Source organism: Astatotilapia calliptera, chromosome 19 (genome assembly GCF_964374335.1).
Source record: "Astatotilapia calliptera chromosome 19, fAstCal68.1, whole genome shotgun sequence".
Classification (NCBI taxonomy): Eukaryota; Metazoa; Chordata; class Actinopteri; order Cichliformes; family Cichlidae; genus Astatotilapia; species Astatotilapia calliptera.
The window spans coordinates 19,420,950-19,440,851 of NC_137440.1; the positions used below are offsets into that span (position 1 = coordinate 19,420,950).

The 19,902-nt window shown below is 38.5% G+C and overlaps 1 protein-coding gene and 1 long non-coding RNA gene across 3 annotated transcripts in view; one reads left to right on the top strand and one right to left on the bottom strand.

The window, feature by feature from the left end:
• The window catches only part of ccdc177 (coiled-coil domain containing 177), a 170,051-nt gene that overhangs the window by 129,247 nt on the left and 20,902 nt on the right, over window positions 1-19,902 (bottom strand). The gene's annotated exons all lie outside the window — the stretch shown is intronic.
• Window positions 10,508-11,739, top strand: LOC145422393 (uncharacterized). The gene is made up of 4 exons (XR_013903676.1): window positions 10,508-10,606; window positions 10,698-10,970; window positions 11,087-11,256; window positions 11,333-11,739. It is a non-coding gene; the product is annotated as an uncharacterized LOC145422393 (long non-coding RNA).

A 19,902-nucleotide genomic window follows, 5' to 3' on the forward strand; every position in this document is an offset into this window, starting at 1 on the left:
ATCTCTTCATGAACAGCAGTGCAGTGTACTTCTGTGCTGCTAGATACCACAGTGCTACATATCACTGATCCACAATACAAAAACCTTCCAATTGCCAGTTTTTATCTCTTACAGCTCACAGACACTTGCACCTGTATTCTAACCAACATTGATCTTGTGATTATAATCCAGTACTAAAATGGGAGGTCCTTAGATTTAAAACCTTTAACCTCCACCCACCATAATAAATAATGACAGGCATTAATATGTACAATGCCAGCTATCACACTGTAGAGTATCACGGTTGAACTGATATCCTCGTGTTGGTGTTGTTCCCAGATCATCATACTAAATGTTGTTCCAGGATCAACATTGCAAGTGACCAATCAGAATGTTGTGACGTCATACTTTTGCGACTTCGGGAAAAACCGGCGTAAAACAAAAAACTGTACTTAAGCTGCGTGAAACCCCCTCTGTCTGCCGATCAACGGACCCTGACCCTAACCCTAACCCTTTAATAAACAGTAAGCAGAATTGATATTGTCCTTGCAACATTGGAATTTCATGAATGCACGAATGGCTTGGCGCGCAAAATAATAACGTCACAACAATGTGATTGGTCACTTGCAATGTTGAACCTGGAACAACATTTTCATAATGGTCTGGGAACAACACCAACACGAGAATATCAGATCATCCAGAGTATCACTATGATTCCTCAGGTGCTTTTCACATTTGTTGTACCATCTCTGAGGCTTCAGGATACATGATTGATGCAAGAAATTGAAAAGAAAAAAAAAAAAGTCATAGTCATTTGTACTGGTACATTCAAAGACCAGGAGAGACTGAGGCCTCATCATCTACACATTCTTTGGTGGGAAACATGAAAACAAATAGTCAGGCAGCAGAAAAGACATTGAGAACTCTTAATGTGAATAATTGTCAGTTTTGGCCGGGCAGTTATTTCGTATTTAGCAAGAATGGCATCTTTTACTTTATCATAGACTTCCGAATCAGCAATGTCCATATGCACATAAGCACTACGTGCTTTACCTGTGAGCAGAGGTACAAGTCAAACAGCCCATTCTTCTCTCGGCCAACGGCAGACTTGAGCCATTCTCTCAAAAGTAGTGAGAAAATGCTCAATATCATCATCTGGAGTGAGTGGCAACAACTTGGGATCTCTCTGGTGAAATGGTTCCTGTCTTGGCAGAGACCACATCTGCTGACCAGTCAGACTAGGCCCCTCATCAGGTTCACCTCCCTCCTCGATTTGGTTGTTCTCTTGTTCCTGCTGCTGTTCTGTCATTTCTTTCACTTGAACTTGAATTTGCTGAAACTGATGTTGCATACTTTTCCATCTTTGTTCTTGTCGGGCTGATTCTCTGTCCATTCTCTGGTCTCTTGTTGCTTGAGACTGCATCAATGATTTCACCAGAGCTGTCAGTTCATCCAGTCTATCGCCAGGTTTAGCTCCTGCTTTAGCCACTGGATCAGCTAGCACCTTCCCCCCTTCCTCTGCCACGTCATTACAGTTATTCTTCTTTCCACTTCTCGTCATCATATTTACCTCATTCATTAGAGGCAGCACTCCTGACACCACTTGCCAGTTTTGGCCGGCAGTCATAGGTTCTGTCCAATAATATGACGCGAGACTGGAGTAAAACACATCCATGGATTGACACTTTATTAAAGAAGGAGCATGATAACAGCACAAAACACTCACTACAACTAAACAAAATGGCTTCCTTTTATACTCTACCTTTTCAGGTGAGCATCCGGAATAGCCCAAGTATAGGGGTTAACTAATCAAAATGAAAACATAACCCTCCACACAAACAAACATACAATAACATTAAAGCACATCACAAACATATACATATTTCCAACACATACTATAAACAAACCAATAAATGGTAAATGGCCTGTATTTGTATAGCGCTTTTCTAGTCCCTATTAAGGACCCCAAAGCGCTTTACACAACCTGTCATCCACCCATTCACACACTGGTGACTAAGCTTCACCCATTACTATCTAAATTAAAACCCTCTTTAACCATACTCCCTAACCTGGCACACTGGTCTGCTCCAAGAGCTCTTAAGCAGGTGATTGCTTTCACTCTTTTGATCCACATCCTGCAAGAAGCAACCAGGACAGGTGAGTACCTTTATAAGTTCTCATTTCACATATATTTAGGTTATTGACAAATGATTAACTGCAAGCAGTTTTAACTTTGGCTCTTCTCTGACACAGGTAGGATGGTCAGTCCCCCTGTCTCTTCACCTTCACAAGCTGTCAATTTAATCGTATGTCAAAATAAACCTAATAAAAGACTCCATAAGAACTAATGTGTTTTCTTTATTACCCTATTTTAAATTCCCAATCCAACAATTTATCATTAACAATGCCAACAAGGTAATGGAACCCCTGGTCTCCATTACAATAATATGCAGCAGAATGACAGTGGCATGTATTTTTGTCCTATCAGCAAACAGTGACATGAGAAGCAGGAGAAGCTGTACAACATCCGCTCGGCAACTAATCTAACATTGGAAATGACTTGACTTTCATGTCCTCCCAGTAGGTGGCACAGGAGCTCAAGAAATACAGATATCAAAACCTGCAGCAACTGGCAAAGTGTAAGAGTCAGGGTTCAAACAGGAGCTCATCATGTTTATCAGACAACCGGAGACAAAGTCCAACAGGTCTTAACCACAGAAAGACAGAAATCCCATGGAGCCCAAGCCATGAAGTGCACTGGACATGTGCAATAAAACAGCAAAGAATGACATGATCCATGAAGATGTGATGTTTTTTCTACCATTACAATGGGTGTGTTCAGCTTTCTCGCCTGTCTGTGAGAGATCAGCATTACAATCTGAAGTCTTTGTGGTTACAGTAGCTGAAAGCATTTTGTAAATAATAATAGTAAATAGTAAACTTTAAATTTGTATTCACGAGCACTTTGTAGCTTGCCTTATAAGGAGGGAGAGGCCCTTTTTTATTCAAATACTTCATTTTTTGTTTCTTGGTTTTTGAGAGTTAGAGAATAGTCTTTAGTTTGCTTATTATTTTGTAAGGGAAGAAAAAAGATGATTAGATGTTTTTATTTGTTTTGGATTGCATATCTTCAAAGTGACAAACTGCTGCTCATAAACTTGGATTTTTCTGTGCTGTTGACTCTATAGGAGTAGTATGTGGGCAGCAGTTACACTTGATGAAGGCCCAGGAACGAAACGTCAGAATAAAAAAAATATTTTAAGGTGATTTGAGTGGAGAGAAAGAAAAGAATGGTTCTCTGTCTATAGTCGACCTCAAGTCACTTGAGCACAGTGCAGTGTACTACTGTGCACACAGAGGAAAAACCCTCCCCTTAATACACAAACTCAAAACCATCAAAGTGGATGGTTTTGAACTGATCATACTTCCCCGACCTCTTACATACCAGCCAGCATAGTGTTCGCTTTTCTTTTAGGTCTTAGATAGATCAGTAAGGTCACACAGTTGATCTGAAGTCAGAACACAGTGATTTAAATCCCTATAAGTCTTAGGCACATAGTTTAACGTGTTATCAAAGGAAGGTCAACATGTTTAATTTTCTCTTTTTCTGTTGAGGTAATAACTTCTTTACTTAAAATGAGTTGATCTTGACATGGAGGTGGTTACTTCAAATGTGATTATCAAAGTTGCACAAATAGAGCACAGTGCAGTGTACTATTGTGCAGCAAGGTATGCACAATGACAAAAAGCCCCACTGAACACTACAAAAACTGCACAGTTTTTTGTTTTGTTTACATTTGGTGGTCTTGATAAGACAAGCTCTTAAGCACCTGCTTTAGTGGTTTTTGGCCTAATCCAGTCATGTAAAAATGTATTAAATATACCCTTGTTCTATTATCATTTATCTAAGCGTGTTATTTAGAGTATGCATTGTTTATAAAACCAGGAAGAAAGAAAAAAATAGAAAAAAATAAGTACAGCTTTAATTCACATAAGTAGAAAAAGCAGACATGACAGACCTCCAGACCGTATAAATGTTTGCATTCTCTTTTGTTCCTACCAGGTGGGGCTGACCTACATCTCAACACATACACTATATTGCCAAAAGTATTCACTCACATCCAAATCATTGAATCACTGGTTTTAGGAGATGGTGATGAGCATTTTCCATAGTGTCTGATATTCTGCAAGTTAAACAGTAAAGGATCAAAAGCAAACATATTTTTAGCTGCAGTTTCATTTTACTTATGTAATATCTGCTCTGTTGATATCACATTGGTTTTATTCCTTAAATGATATGATGCTGAGTGAGAAGGCACTTACAGAAGACACTAAACTTGACTTAAATACTGCAGTACAGCCAATATTTTACAGTAACACATCTTATATTGCTGCTTGACTATTACATTTCTCGTTTTATCTTTAATTTGTCCATCACTGCTCATAGCAGGTGTAGTCAGGTCCATCATAAGCATTTGGACAGTGACAGTTAAATACTGCATGCCACGGTCTGCTAATTATACATGGAAACGTCAGATCATTGTCAGGGCAAAACCATACACATAAAAAACCCACATGCATTTCTGCAGCTCCCCTTTCAGATAAAAATATTCTTCTCTTTTTTTTAAATATCCTCTGGAAGGCCTTTTGATTTATTACACCACATCTGCTGTCAAACTACTGAAATGGTTGCTCAGGAAACAGCTTTAGCTATGAGAAAATCATTTGTTTTAAAGGAATAGGAAATAATAGGAATAATAAAAATCTTTCTTAACACATTGTAAAATAACACTATGATTGCTCAACCAGTCATCACTTTCATATTCTCATCTCTGTGGCTTCAAGGTACATAAACATTAATTATTGTTGTTCGTTTAAGACCTGAACACGTTTGCTCAGGGCATTTTTAGTATTCAAATATATTTTCTTCTTTCAGTTTTTTCCTAGGATGTGTTTCAAACCCGTAAAATGAACTGGTGTTATGTTAACGAAGCTTTCACAGACAAAGAAAGAAATAACAGTGTGGAACTCAAGCACAGAAACACTATTTATTTTCATGAGGTGGCAGTATGTCTGTAGTATAATGGCTGTTCAGAATCCACTGCATCACTGCCCATTTTCCTGGTGGGAGGGTTTAACGAGAAATGGTACATGAACGATCAGCAGAACTGAATACACAGTTATGAAAGCACAGGCAACATAACAGCTCTGTTCCTGAGTTTAGTTATGCAACACAACATGATAATCACTTTCTTCTGCATAAGCCTTAACATTATCCTCGTGTCAGGTAATGAACGCTTAACTTTTCAAGTCTTCAGGATTTACTCTTATATTGGAAATTTATTTCTGATGAGGTTTCTGATGTTTTTTTGTTTGTTTTTTTAAACATAGGTTCATCACTCAGTGACCGAGTCCACCAGGATCCAGCTGATATGTATAAAAATCAAGGACGAGCAGCTGAAATCACCTGTTCACACAGTATAGACAGCTACGATGTAATCCTCTGGTACAAGCAAACAGAAAACAGTCAACTGCAGCTCCTGGGATACATGTACATAACAAACCCATTTGTAGAGCCTGGAGTGACTGTGACAATTGGTGGGGACGCAAATAAAGACAAGACCTGCACACTGAAAATTAAAGATCTCTTCATGAACAGCAGTGCAGTGTACTTCTGTGCTGCTAGATACCACAGTGCTACATATCACTGATCCACAATACAAAAACCTTCCAATTGCCAGTTTTTTATCTCTTACAGTTCACAGACACTTGCACCTGTATTCTAACCAACATTGATCTTGTGATTATAATCCGGTACTAAAATGGGAGGTCCTTAGATTTATTTATAATAAGAGGTGGAGGTTAAAGGTTTTAATTAACAACAGGTGCTTTTCACATTAGTCGTTTCATCTCTGTGGCTTCCAGGTACATGTTTAATGCAAGAGATTTTTTTATTTTTTTTTATTTTTTTAAACAGGAGCTCCCATTTCAGATAAAAATATGCTTCTCTTTTTATTAATATCCTCTGGAAGGCCTTTTGAGTTATTACACCACATCTACTGTCAAACTACTGAAACAGTTGGTCAGGAAACATCTTCTGCATCGAGTTAGCTATGACAACAATCATTTTAAAAGGAAATAAAAAGCAACTTCTGAGCTGTCAGTAACTTTGGGACTTTGAACCTTTGAATAAAATCACCTTTGACACAGCTCACAGTCACTGGTGTGGTCTGAGAAAAATGTAGCTTTTTCATGAATCTGGATATAGTGGATAGAATTCAGTGATAGAAATGAAAATTCAAGCATATTAATGCACCATCAATTTTAACCCAATAGTGCTGCTTGAAGCTTGGATGCACAGTTTCCTGAGCAGATAGCAGATAGTTCTGCATAGATGAAGGAAAAGATGATGAAGATGTTCAAGGAGATATAGAATAACATGGTGAGGTGCTGAAAAAGGACAATCCGTTACAGGTTTTTGTCACTTTAAGCCATTTCATAACGTGGCAGTATGTCTGTGGCGTAGAGGCTGCTCAGAATTCACTGCATCACTGCCCATTGTTTGATGGGAGGGTTTAACCAGAAATGACAAATGAATGATCAGTGTAGCTGAATACACAGTTATGAAAGCACGGAAGACTTAACATGCAACTTCTTGAATATAATCATGCCACAAAATATGATAATCACTTTCTTCTGCATAATCTTAAACATTATCCTGGTTTCAGGTAATGCACCTTTTTTACTTTTTAATTTTTTATCCTTTACTCACATATTTGTTGTTTTATATTGTTGTGAGATTTTTTGTTGACATTATTCACAGGTTCCTCACTCAGTGACCAAGTCATCCAGACTCCAGCTGATATGTATAAAAATCAAGGACAAAGAGCTGAAATCAACTGTGTACACAAGATAACTAACTATGATCGAATCTTCTGGTACAAGCAAACAGAAAACAGTCAACTACAGCTCCTGGGATACATGCTAGTAACCCGAGACGTATTAGAGCCTGGATGGATGGTTGAAATCAAAGGGAGTGCAAATAAAGACCAGACCTGCACATTAATAATTAAAGATCTCACCCTGAACAGCAGTGCAGTGTACTTCTGTGCTGCTAGTTACACAGTGCTACATAACAATAATACTCAATACAAAAACTTCTTCACTGTTAGTCTTCTTACAGCTCATAGCTGCTTGCACCTGTATTCTAACCAACATTGGTTTTGTGATTATAACCCAGTAAGGGAATGGGAGGTCCTTACTGTGAGGGAAAGCCTTTAACCTCCACCTACCATTATAAAAAGCAGGAGACTTAAATAATGAAAGTCTCTCTCATCGCATTGTACAATAACACTATGATTGCTCAACCGGTCATCGCTTTCATATTCTCATCTCTGTGGCTTCAAGGTACATAAACATTAATCATTTTTGTTCATGTAAGACCTGAACACGTTTGCTCAGAGTATTTTTAATATTCATTTATATTTTCTTCTTTCAGGTTTTTCCCAGGATGTGACTCAATACCCTGAAATGAACTGGACTTATGTTAACGAAGCTTTCACAGACAAAGAAAGAAATAACAGTGTGTACCACAAACACAGAAACACTATTTATTTTCATGAGGTGGCAGTATGTCTGTAGTATAATGGCTCTTCAGAATCCACTGAATCACTGCCCATTTTCCTGGTGGGAGGGTTTAACGATAAATGAGATATGAACGATCAGCAGAACTGAATACACAGTTATGAAAGCACAGCCAACATAACAGCTCTGTTCCTGAGTTTAGTTATGCAACACAACATGATGATCACTTTCTTCTGCATAAGCCTTAACATTATCCTCGTGTCAGGTAATGCACTCTTAACTTTTCAAGTCTTCAGTATTTACTGTTATATTGGAAATTTATTTCTGATGAGGTTTCTGATGTTTTTTGTTTGCTTTTTAAAACACAGGTTCCTCACTAAGTGACCGAGTCCACCAGGATCCAGCTGATATGTATAAAATTCAAGGACAAACACCAGAAATCACCTGTTCACACAGTATAGACAGCTACGATGTAATCCTCTGGTACAAGCAAACAAAAAACAGTCAACTACAGCTCCTGGGATACATGTTAAAAACCCGAGACGTAATAGAGCCTGGATGGATGGTTGAAATCAAAGGGAGTGCAGATAAAGACCAGACCTGCACATTAACAATAAAAGATCTCACCCTGAACAGCAGTGCAGTGTACTTCTGTGCTGCTAGATACCACAGTGCTACATATCACTGATCCACAATACAAAAACCTTCCAATTGCCAGTTTTTATCTCTTACAGACACTTGCACCTGTATTCTAACCAACATTCGTTTTGTGATTATAATCCGGTACTAAAATGGGAGGTCCTTAGATTTATTTATAATAATAGGAGGAGGTTAAAGGTTTTAATTAACAACAGGCATTAATATTTACAATGTCAGCTGCTTCTCATTGTAGAGTTACGTTCACTATTGTTACGTTCACACTGCAGGTCTTAATGCTCAATTCCGATTTTTTGATCAAATCCGATTTTTTTGTCTGCTTGTTCACACTACAAATAAAATGCGACAGCAAACGCGCTCTAGTGTGAACCCTCAAAGCGGCCCGCATGCGCAAAAGAAGATGTCACACACAACGCGCTCTGTTTAGACCCAGAGCAAACAATATTGTTTGACTGATGGCCCTTAATATAAAGACTTCAGACTTTACGTTTACCAATTTTTGCTTTAAGTTATTTTGTTATTTACATAATAATGTAGATAACTAATAATTATCCTAATTATTGCTGTTTTAGAGAGGAGCGGTGCTTCAAAGGATAGTTGCAGATTTCTGTCAGAATCTGCAGTTTATACAGTACAAATAAAATGTTTACGTTGTCTTCCCAACAGTTTCACTGACATCTACACTGGATGGCCAGGAAGCGTTCGCGATGTCTTATCGGGCGCTGATAATTGCTGTCTGTCTTGTGTCAGTGACGTAAAAGACGGATTTAATGCGACATGACCATTAAAACAGCAGTCGCTTTCTAAAACATCGGATATGTATCGGATTCAGTACCACATACGAAAGTGACCCAGATCGGATTTGAAAATATCGGATTTGTGCCATTCACACTGTCATAGCATGATCGGATATGGGTCGCATAGGGTCAAAAAAAAAAAATCCGATTTGATGCGCTTCCGCCTGCAGTGTGAACGTAGCCTTAGACTCCTCAAGTGCTTTTCACATTTGTTGTCTCATCTCTGTGGCTTCCAGGTACATGATTCATGCAAGAGATTTAAAAAAAGGAGCTCCCATTTCAGATAAAAATATGCTTCTCTTTTTATTAATATCCTCTGGAAGGCCTTTTGAGTTATTACACCACATCTACTGTCAAACTACTGAAACAGTTGGTCAGGAAACATCTTCTGCATCGAGTTAGCTATGACAACAATCATTTTAAAAGGAAATAAAAAGCAACTTCTGAGCTGTCAGCAACTTTGGGACTCACTGGTGTGGTCTGAGAATATTAATGCACCATCAATTTTGACCCAATGGTGCTGCTTGAAGCCTGGATGCACAGTTTCCTGAGCAGATAGCAGATAGTTCTGCATAGATGAAGGAAAAGATGATGAAGATGTTCAAGGAGATATAGAATAACATGGTGAGGTGCTGAAAAAGGACAATCCGTTACAGGTTTTTGTCACTTTAAGCCATTTCATAACGTGGCAGTATGTCTGTGGCGTAGAGGCTGCTCAGAATTCACTGCATCACTGCCCATTGTTTGATGGGAGGGTTTAACCAGAAATGACAAATGAATGATCAGTGTAGCTGAATACACAGTTATGAAAGCACGGAAGACTTAACATGCAACTTCTTGAATATAATCATGCCACAAAATATGATAATCACTTTCTTCTGCATAATCTTAAACATTATCCTGGTTTCAGGTAATGCACCTTTTTTACTTTTTAATTTTTTATCCTTTACTCACATATTTGTTGTTTTATATTGTTGTGAGATTTTTTGTTGACATTTTTCACAGGTTCCTCACTCAGTGACCAAGTCTTCCAGACTCCAGCTGATATGTATAAAAATCAAGGACAAAGAGCTGAAATCAACTGTGTACACAAGATAACTAACTATGATCGAATCTTCTGGTACAAGCAAACAGAAAACAGTCAACTGCAGCTCCTGGGATACATGGTAGGAACAAGCCCATTTCTAGAGCCTGGAGTGACTGTGACAATTCATGGGAATGCAAATAAAGACAAGACCTGCACACTGACAATTAAAGATCTCACCCTGAACAGCAGTGCAGTGTACTTCTGTGCTGCTAGTTACACAGTGCTACATAACAATAATACTCAATACAAAAACTTCTTCACTGTTAGTCTTCTTACAGCTCATAGCTGCTTGCACCTGTATTCTAACCAACATTGGTTTTGTGATTATAACCCAGTAAGGGAATGGGAGGTCCTTACTGTGAGGAAAAGCCTTTAACCTCCACCTACCATTATAAAAAGCAGGAGACTTAAATAATGAAAGTCTCTCTCATCGCATTGCACAATAACACTATGATTGCTCAACCGGTCATCGCTTTCATATTCTCATCTCTGTGGCTTCAAGGTACATAAACATCAATCATTTTTGTTCGTGTAAGACCTGAACACGTTTGCTCAGAGTATTTTTAATATTCATTTATATTTTCTTCTTTCAGGTTTTTCCCAGGATGTGACTCAACAACCTGAAATCAGATGGAGTTATGTTAACGAAGCTGCAGAGATGAACTGCAGCCACAAAAAAGATATATCTCATAACCAGATGTACTGGTATATTCAAAGACCGGGCGAGACCATGAGACTCATCGTCTACACAGCTTTGGGTGGGGTGCCCGACTATGGTGGGGCGCCTAAAAACAAATATTCAGCTCTCAAAGCAAAAGCTGAGAACGGCGCTCTAACTGTGAATGATTTGCAGCAGAATGACAGTGGTGTGTATTTCTGTGCTGTCAGCAAACACAGTGATGTGATAAGTAGGAGAAGCTGTACAAAAACTGCTCAACAATTAATCTGATATTAGAGATGACTTGACTTTTATGTCCTCCAGTAGGTGGCGATGAAGCTCAAGAAATACTGACATCAAAACCTTTAGCAGCTGGTTTCAAGAGGAGGGCGTCAATAAAAGTGTGCATGGGGAAAATGTTCATATCACTCGCTGTTCTGTTTTCAGACAGAAGCTCATCATGCTGACATTATTCAGTTTGTTTTGGCTCACTGGTAATCACATTTATCATCCAAGGATCCCTAATTATATTTAGTTTATATGCTGATTATTCATTTTCTCTGTTTCTAGGTGTCTGTCTGAGTGTAAAGGTTGGTCAGACTCCCTCCGAGTTCATCACAAATGTTGGATCCAGAGTTGAGATTTTCTGCAGCCATGAAAAGACTGACTACAGGGTGATGCTCTGGTACCAGCAGCCACCCGGAGAAACAGCTATGAAACTCATTGGGTTTTTAAACTTCCAAGCTTTCACATTTGACCAAGACCAATATAAAGATCATTTTGATTTTACAGGAGATTTGAGTGGGGATACAGCAAAAAATGGCTCTCTGATAGTTAAAGTGACACAACATGAGCACAGTGCAGTGTACTACTGTGCAGCTAGATATGCACAATGACAAAAAGATTGTCTGAACTTTACAAAAACCCCACAGCCTGGAATCATCAGTGGTTTGAAAAAAGAAAATAAACTGATTTGAGACACCTGTTTTTGTGGTTTTTGGTTTTTACTTTTGATACAGTTTTGCTGGCTTATTAAAATTTTACCAGACTAATGAGATTTCTAGTGTGTAATAAAAACTTAAAAGCAACCCAAGTTTTTTGGATAATTCAGGTGAAATAAGAGAATAGAGATTCATGCTGGAACTTAAGCTCACAGTAATTCATCACTAGAAAAACAGATGGTAAGTTTGCTAGTTTTAGTTTTACAATGAAACAAATCTTTGCATCTTGACATGACCAACAGTGAAACAGTGAAGATTAGCAGAACAGAAAATATGGATAAAGTTAAATAGTAAACAATAAACAATAAAATATTCAGTTGTCGCTTGAATATACAGACTCAGAATTATTTCGCACAATTTTTGTAATTTTGTCTCTGTAAATCACCACAGTGGACTTTAAATTAAACACACACAAAAAAGATGTGATCAAAGTGCTGACTTTCAACTTTAATTAAATGGATTTAACGCAAGCACTGCTTTAAATGTTTATGAACTACAGCTTTGAACAGTCTCCCATTTTCAATACTTCACTGAGTAGTTGACTGAGAAGTAGTTTCATGGCCATGCCAGCCTGTTTAGTCAAAGTGTTAAACTGTATTTAGTAGCTTCAAACTCACAATTCAGTATAAAATCTAAAGCGATATCAGTGCAAATGAAAGAGGACATAATAAGGCTGCACCTCCGCCCCCACAGACCACCTTCATGTTGGATATGAATGAACATGTTTGACATCAAACATGAAGCCTTTAAACTTGTTTCCATCATCATTTCTGTTCTCTTGAATTAAATGTATCAATGAACTGATGATGAGAAAAACTGTCTGCAAAATTAACAAGCTGATTAAAGCTGTAGCATGTCAAACATTATATTATATAAAAAATTATATTTCAAAATAATCTGAGAAATTTTAAAACAATTATGACTGTGTACTTGTTCATCATGTTAACCAGTAGGAAAAATGACTGTGTTTTGCAGAACATCTGCCTGAAGTGGTGCTGCATCAAAATGCTGTTTGTTGCCAAACGGAAGAAATAGTTGCTAGTTCTCTTTAAACTTGATTTGGTGTTTGTACCAATGTGATAGTTTTATTACACTGGGACATGATCTTATTATTATTGTAGAGTCTTTACCTTCTAACATGGTCACAAGTGTATAACCACAGATTAGAACCACTACAGGGAGCTTGCACAGTCCTGAGGAAATAACCATCCACATTATGATTTCTGTTACACATCTCTGTTCAGTTTAGGTCTTTGCCATTTGAAGTCCTGTCATAAGGTGGCAGCATGTCTGTAGTGCAGTGGCTCTTCAGAATCCACTGCATCACTGCCGATTTCCTGATGGGAGGGTTTACCCAAAAATTACACGTGAATGATCAGCAGACTGAATGTACAGAAGACATAATGTTCATGAATGTAGACGTGCAACACAACATGATGATCACTTTCTTCTGCATAAGCTTTAACATCATCCTCGTGTCAGGTAATGCACTTTAACTTTTCCATTTTCCAACATTTACTCTCATATTCCTTGTTGTCATTTTTTGTGATGTTTTCATTGATATTTTTCACAGGTTCATCACTCAGTGACCAAGTCCACCAGAATCCAGCTGATATGTATAAAAATCTAGAAGAAACAGCTGAGATCACCTGTTCACACAGTATAGACACCTATAATCAAATCCTCTGGTACAAGCAAACAAAAACCGGCCAAATGCAGTTCCTGGGATACATGTTGGGAACAAGCTCATCTGTAGAGCCTGGAGTGACTGTGACAATTGGTGGGAATGCAAATAAACACCAGACCTGCACACTGATAATTAAAGATCTCTTCATGAACAGCAGTGCTGTGTACTTCTGTGCTGCTAGATTCCACAGTGCTACATATCACTGATCCACAATACAAAAACCTCCTCACTACCAATTTTTATCACTTACCACCTGCACCTGTATTCTAACCAACATTGATCTTGTGATTACAATCATGAATAGGAGATCCTTGCTGTGAAGCAAAGCCTTTAACTTTCACCTACCATTATAAACAGTAGCAGACTTAAAAATTTGAAATAGGTGCTATATCTCATTGTAGTCTCACTATGATTGCTCAAGTCCTCATTACATCACATTAATAATTCCTTACTGTGAAGTAACTGAAGTAATACCTGTAGCCTCTGTATAGGAATTTCTTTTATTTATGTATTAATCACATTATTTTACTGTATAGGGCTTTGGAGCGTGATGTCACGGGGGGTGGGCGTGGAAAGGATTTTGGCCCGATCCGCCATTTTGGGGGTCTAGTGAGTGATTTTGCAGAACTACCTTCTATCTATACAGATCTATATATATTTGGCATTATTGCAGCAAACCAGCCGATGAAATGGATGAAACATCGTGACTGGGTTCCAGTGCTACACAAGGGACCTGCTGCAAACATACCACCATGCCAATCAGATTACTTCTTCCATGTGAGGGTGAAGAGGGGACCCTTCTGGATAAGATGGTGAAGGTTTGCTGCCGTTTTGATGAACAGTGTGATAATAAAACCAGGGAAGAATGAAACCTGCTCCTGTTAAATATTCTTAAGTATTGTGCTGTTAAAATTTCTGTATTTTTTCAAAAGATACAGTAAATAATGTTAGTAGTGGGTGATGTCATGTAAACACTCATGATTTTGTGTAAACATTTTGTCATTTGTAAACTATAAATGACATGGATTCTACATTGTAACTGATGTGATGTTCTATAAGGTGGTTTCAATAAAAAAAAAAAGAGGCAAAAATTAGTTTGTTTCTTTATTCAACTTTTGAACAGTGGTACTCAGTGAGTATATATTCAGTAAATGCAAATTATTTACATGACAGTGCACTACAGGCATAAATCTAGACCCCTAGATAAAACATTATGGGTCATTCCCACAACCCACAGCTTTACTGTGTTCCAGCAAAGTATCCAATAGCAGTGACAACTCCTCCACAGTAGCAGGTGGGATTTTTCTGTTTTGAGGACCCCTCCTTTTACCTGTCACTACAGATGGTCTGTTTAGGTTTTGATCAAGAGCCTTTTTTTGGGCAGCTGAAGAGGAGAAGTCTATCTTATGGCCAACCTCTGGCTGTATCTTGGTCATATTACCCAGCAAAACCCAGTATGCAGGTTCATCTGTAACAGTCCTTGTGCCACGGATCAACACTGTTGCTTCTACATTAAACAGAAGAGCAGCGACATGGCTGCAGGTCTCTGCGACTCCGGCCATACAGGTGCAGTGGGCGGCTTCAACCTTCCCTGTGATGCTCACAGTGACCCATGGCTGCAATGCTGGTTCATTCAGTCTTTGAGAGTGCAGGACCTGAAACACACACAGACAAAGTTCATTTAAAGACAAGAACTAATGAGCCAAGGCCGACGTAAATGTGTTTTATCTACTTTATCATAAATGTAACAAAGTGTTTAGAAAGTTAGCACATACATGTAATTTTTCATTTTTTTATGTATCCATCTATATAACGCTGCATGTTATATTCTAAATCTGCCTGTTCTCTGTCAGAAACCTGCCTGCAGAAAATGAACCTAAAGGATGTAATGCAAGGATGTCATCACTTTAGAGATGGAGAAAGCATAAAGTGACAATTATGAATCACTTAATATGATAAGGAGATTCTGCAGGTCATTGATCAATATATAAAATTAAAATAAATTGTATTTTTAGTGACACAAGATACAAACATGGAAGCAAGATGTATAATAAGGATTATTTATAATAAACATTAATAAATTAGTGCAATTTCTTTAACCATAAAGAATAACAATCCTTCAGGACAGTGTCACATCAGTGCACTGAACTCATTATGTTATCCACCTAACAGCCTCCACATGTTCTCACTGTCATTTCCCCTCATGAATGAATTTATGCTGCACTAATCTGAATGTTTGCAGGGAAATCAAACGCATTTCACTCGCAGTACTCGAGCTGACTTACCTTTGCTTGAATGACGACTTGTACGCGCTGACTCCACAAACAAGGTACGAGAATATGTCAGGCTACGTCAATAGCGGTTGGTCTTCAGGGTTTCTACTCCACGGCCTTATTTCATACGGGTCCACATTTCCAATGCACGCTATTTTCTGCAAGTACCGCTGCTTCGCCTCTGAATGAAATCGGTCTCTATACAGTTCATTCTCTTTTGAGCTGCTTTTAAGCATCTTTCTTGTAGTCATCGTTCCAACACAGTGTGTTTGGTTTGATTCGTAGACCCCGAAAATGGCGCTGCGCTCCCATAATGCATTGCGGTGTGACGTCAACTCCAAAGCCCTATAATGCCTTCGTGCCACTGGATTTTAACATGTCTCACACTCACACAGTACAGATGGTGGGGGTCTGGTAAGGAAGTTGGGGGGGGGGAGCAGACAACGCCACAGGAAGAATCTTTTGTCTCTTCGAGGACTCTGGGAGGTAGCAAGGGAGTGTGAACCTTAAGGTGTGAAACAGCTGTGTACTGCCTTTTGTTCCTGAAGAAGGTATTTAACTGAGAGCCATGTTAGGCTCGGGTGAGACTCTGCTGACCGTCTGCCCCGCGATCATGCAGGCTCTCCACCAAGCTTGGTTTTTCTGTTCTTTGTGTTTTGATTAAAGAATGTTAGCTACCGCTCACCGCTCGTCTGCAGGCTTTATTTAATGGAAAACTTCCACAACACCTCCACCTATAAATAGCAGCTGCATCTCCTTGTAGATTATCACTATGATTGCTGTGCTCATAATGTTTGTTGTCTCATCTCTGTGGCTGCAACTTATAATATTTATCATTATAAGTCTCCCCCCCCCCCAAAAAAAAAAAGAATGTTACAGACACTCAGTTTTTTGTCTTCAGACAGGAGCTCATCATGCTGACGTCAGTTTGTTTTGGTCTATTGGTAATCAAATTCATCATTTAGGAGTCCCACTTCATGTCATCACTGTAGAATATTAATTTTCTCTCATTTTAACTTTTGAAGTTCACCAAGCACCTCTGAAATTTTTCAGAACAGTATGAGACAAACCCAGCTGGTCTGCAGCCATGGAAAATCATGCTCATGCTACAGAAGACCAAGCTCTGAAATACATTGCTGCTATAGTCCAAAGACAATGAGGAACTGTTGGAGAAACACTTCAATATTACTGGAGATTTGAGAGCAGAGAAAGAAAAGAACGCATCTCAGTTTATTGTTGATCTAAAGGCACCTGAGCACAATGCAGTATAGTACTGTGCAGCTAGCTATGCACAATGAAAGGAAAACCCCTCCCCTTGAAACAAAACAGAACCATTAATAAAAGTGGATGTTTTAAACTGAAGCTACTCCTCCCACCTCTTGGTTAGATCCCAGCCAGTATAGTGTTTTACTTCACTTTACTTTTAAACTTTAAGAAAGATCAGTGGGGGTTTGACATCAAATTGTAGTAATTTAAATCCCTAAAAATCTTAAACATCTTTATCAGCAAAGTGTCAGCATGATTCATCATCTCTTCTTCTGGTGCCTGACAGGTAATAATGCCTTGTTTGCACACAATAAGCCCTTCAGAAAGTGGAATTTCTTTCCTTAAATGTCTAATCTCCTTTTATTTAAATGCAATCTTTTGTCATTCTCTATTCAGGTGTCTGTCTGGGTATTGAGGTTCGTCAGTTTCCCTCTGGGGTCATCACTGATGTCGGATCCAAAGTGGAGATTCTCTGCAGCCATGAAAAGACTGACTACAGGGTGATGCTCTGGTACCAGCAGCCACCCGGAGAGACAGCTATGAAACTCATTGGGTTTTTACAGTACCAAGTTGTCACATTTGATGAAGACCAATATAAAGATCATTTCGAAACACAGCAAAAAATGGCTCTCTGATAGTCAAAGTGACACAAAAAGAGCACAGTGCAGTGTACTACTGTGCAGCTAGAGAAGCACAGTGGCAAAAAGTCCCTCTGAACTCTACAAAAACTCCACATTCATTCTCAAACATCTGCATTAGCTGTTGTTTTGTGGTTCGATTGATTTGTATAAAACTGTACTGATATACCCCTGTTTCTAATATCTTTTAAGAATGCATGTTATTTAGAGTAAGTACTGCTTACATTAACAGGAAGAAACCTGCAAATAGCAACGAATTTGAGAAGCTTTGCTTTATTTGACTCAAAACAGCACACATGCTCTTCCTGACCTTTTTTTTTTTTTTTTTTTTTTTTACTATTAACGCTTGCAGTCCCTTTTGAACTCATCACCAGCCCTCCCTCACCACACACACTCACACAATCTGTTAACTGACTCTTTTGCACTTTACACACCACTACCTCTGGTGTGTAAACCACTGCTGCTCTATGGACAATCTTTTTTGCTCTGGGTTTACAAGCTGCTACACTGGTCACTTTAAACCACTCCAAATTATAAATTGTAAACTGTAAATTCTAATTGTAACTCTTAAGCGTATATTTATTTATTTTCTTCTCCCTCCTTCTTTTATCTATTTATTAGCTCGTTTTTACACTGATGTAACCGGAGCCTCGTCGTCTCGTCTCTCTGTATGCTGCATTGGATACAGCAGAGATGACAAAGTTTACTTTGACTTTTGTGGTACTAAGAGTTGCAAAGACCTCTTTATGCAGTGACCTTAGTACGTGAAATACTACAATTCACAAATCTTAAAGGCTGTGCAATGTATCTAATCATAAATTCTAGATATTATTCAGCCAAAGATTAATTAGATTTTTTTTTAACACCACATATAGTAAAGACAACCAGTACATCTTTCAGTGCGCCACTTTTACTCGAGTGGCTCAGAAACACTCACAGAACACAAATATTACACTTTCTCCAAGATAAAACTCCTCCCACTTGATATGATCAAATTCCAGTTACTTACACATACAGCCACTAATTATCAGTTTCTAATAATTTCTAAAACAATTCAGTTAATACGGACAAAATGATGCCTTCTTTCAATAATTTGAAATGGCATTCTGTATTCTGGATTAAATGCATCACTGAACACTCTTTAAAAATATATTTTTGTTGGAGAGACGTGTTCCATAAGGTTCTGACTTAATATTCTCTTACAAATTTCTTTTCAGCTCAGGTCTTTGCTATTTTAAGTCCTTTAGTAAGTACGTCTACAATACAGTAGCTGCTAAATTCACTGCATCGCTGCCCATTTTCCTGATGGGAGGGATTACCAGGAAATGACAGAAATGATCAACAGCTGAATGTACAGTTATGAGAGCACAGTAGACTTAAGAGGACTGTTCCTTAATCATGCAAAGCAACATGATGATCACTTTCTTCTGCATAACCTTTAACATTATCCTCGTGTCAGGTAATGCACTCTTAACTTTTCAGTTTTTCACGATTTACTCTTATACAGCTTGTTTTACATTGTTGTGGGGTTTTTGTTGATATTTTTCACAGGTTCCTCACTCAGTGACCAAGTCTTCCAGACTCCAGCTAATATGTATAAAAATCAAGAACAAACAGCTGAAATCAACTGTGTACACAGTATAGCTGGCTATGATCGGATCCTCTGGTACAAGCAAACAAAAAGCAAACAGCTTCATTTCCTGGGATACATGGTAGTAAGCCAAGGAGCACCAGAGCCTGGATGGAGGGTCGACATCAAAGGGAGTGCAAATCCACACCAAACCTGCACATTAATACTAAAAGATCTCACCCTGAACAGCAGTGCAGTTTACTTCTGTGCTGCTAGATACCACAGTACTATATATCACTGCTCCTCAATACAAAAACCACTTCACTCTTAGTCTTTATCTCTTAGAGCTCACAACCACTTGCACCTTCATTCTAACCAACATTGGTCCTGTGATTATAATCCATAACTGGAATGGGAGGTCCTTACTGTGAAGAAAAGCCTTTTTTTTTTTTCTCTTTCTTACAGGTCTCCTTCCAGCCTCATCCTCGACACAATTTGGCTGAAGTCAGATTATGGTGGGACCCCTGACAAAACAAAAACTAACAAAGTGGTTTGAGAAGGGGAGACCATGACCCTCATTGTCTATGTACTCTTTAAAAACAAAAACTGAGCCAGCAAAGAAATAGTTGGAAGTGGGGCTGTCACTGTGAATCATTCACAGCTACATGACAGTGGTCTGTAGTTTTGTGCCGTTAGCATCCACAG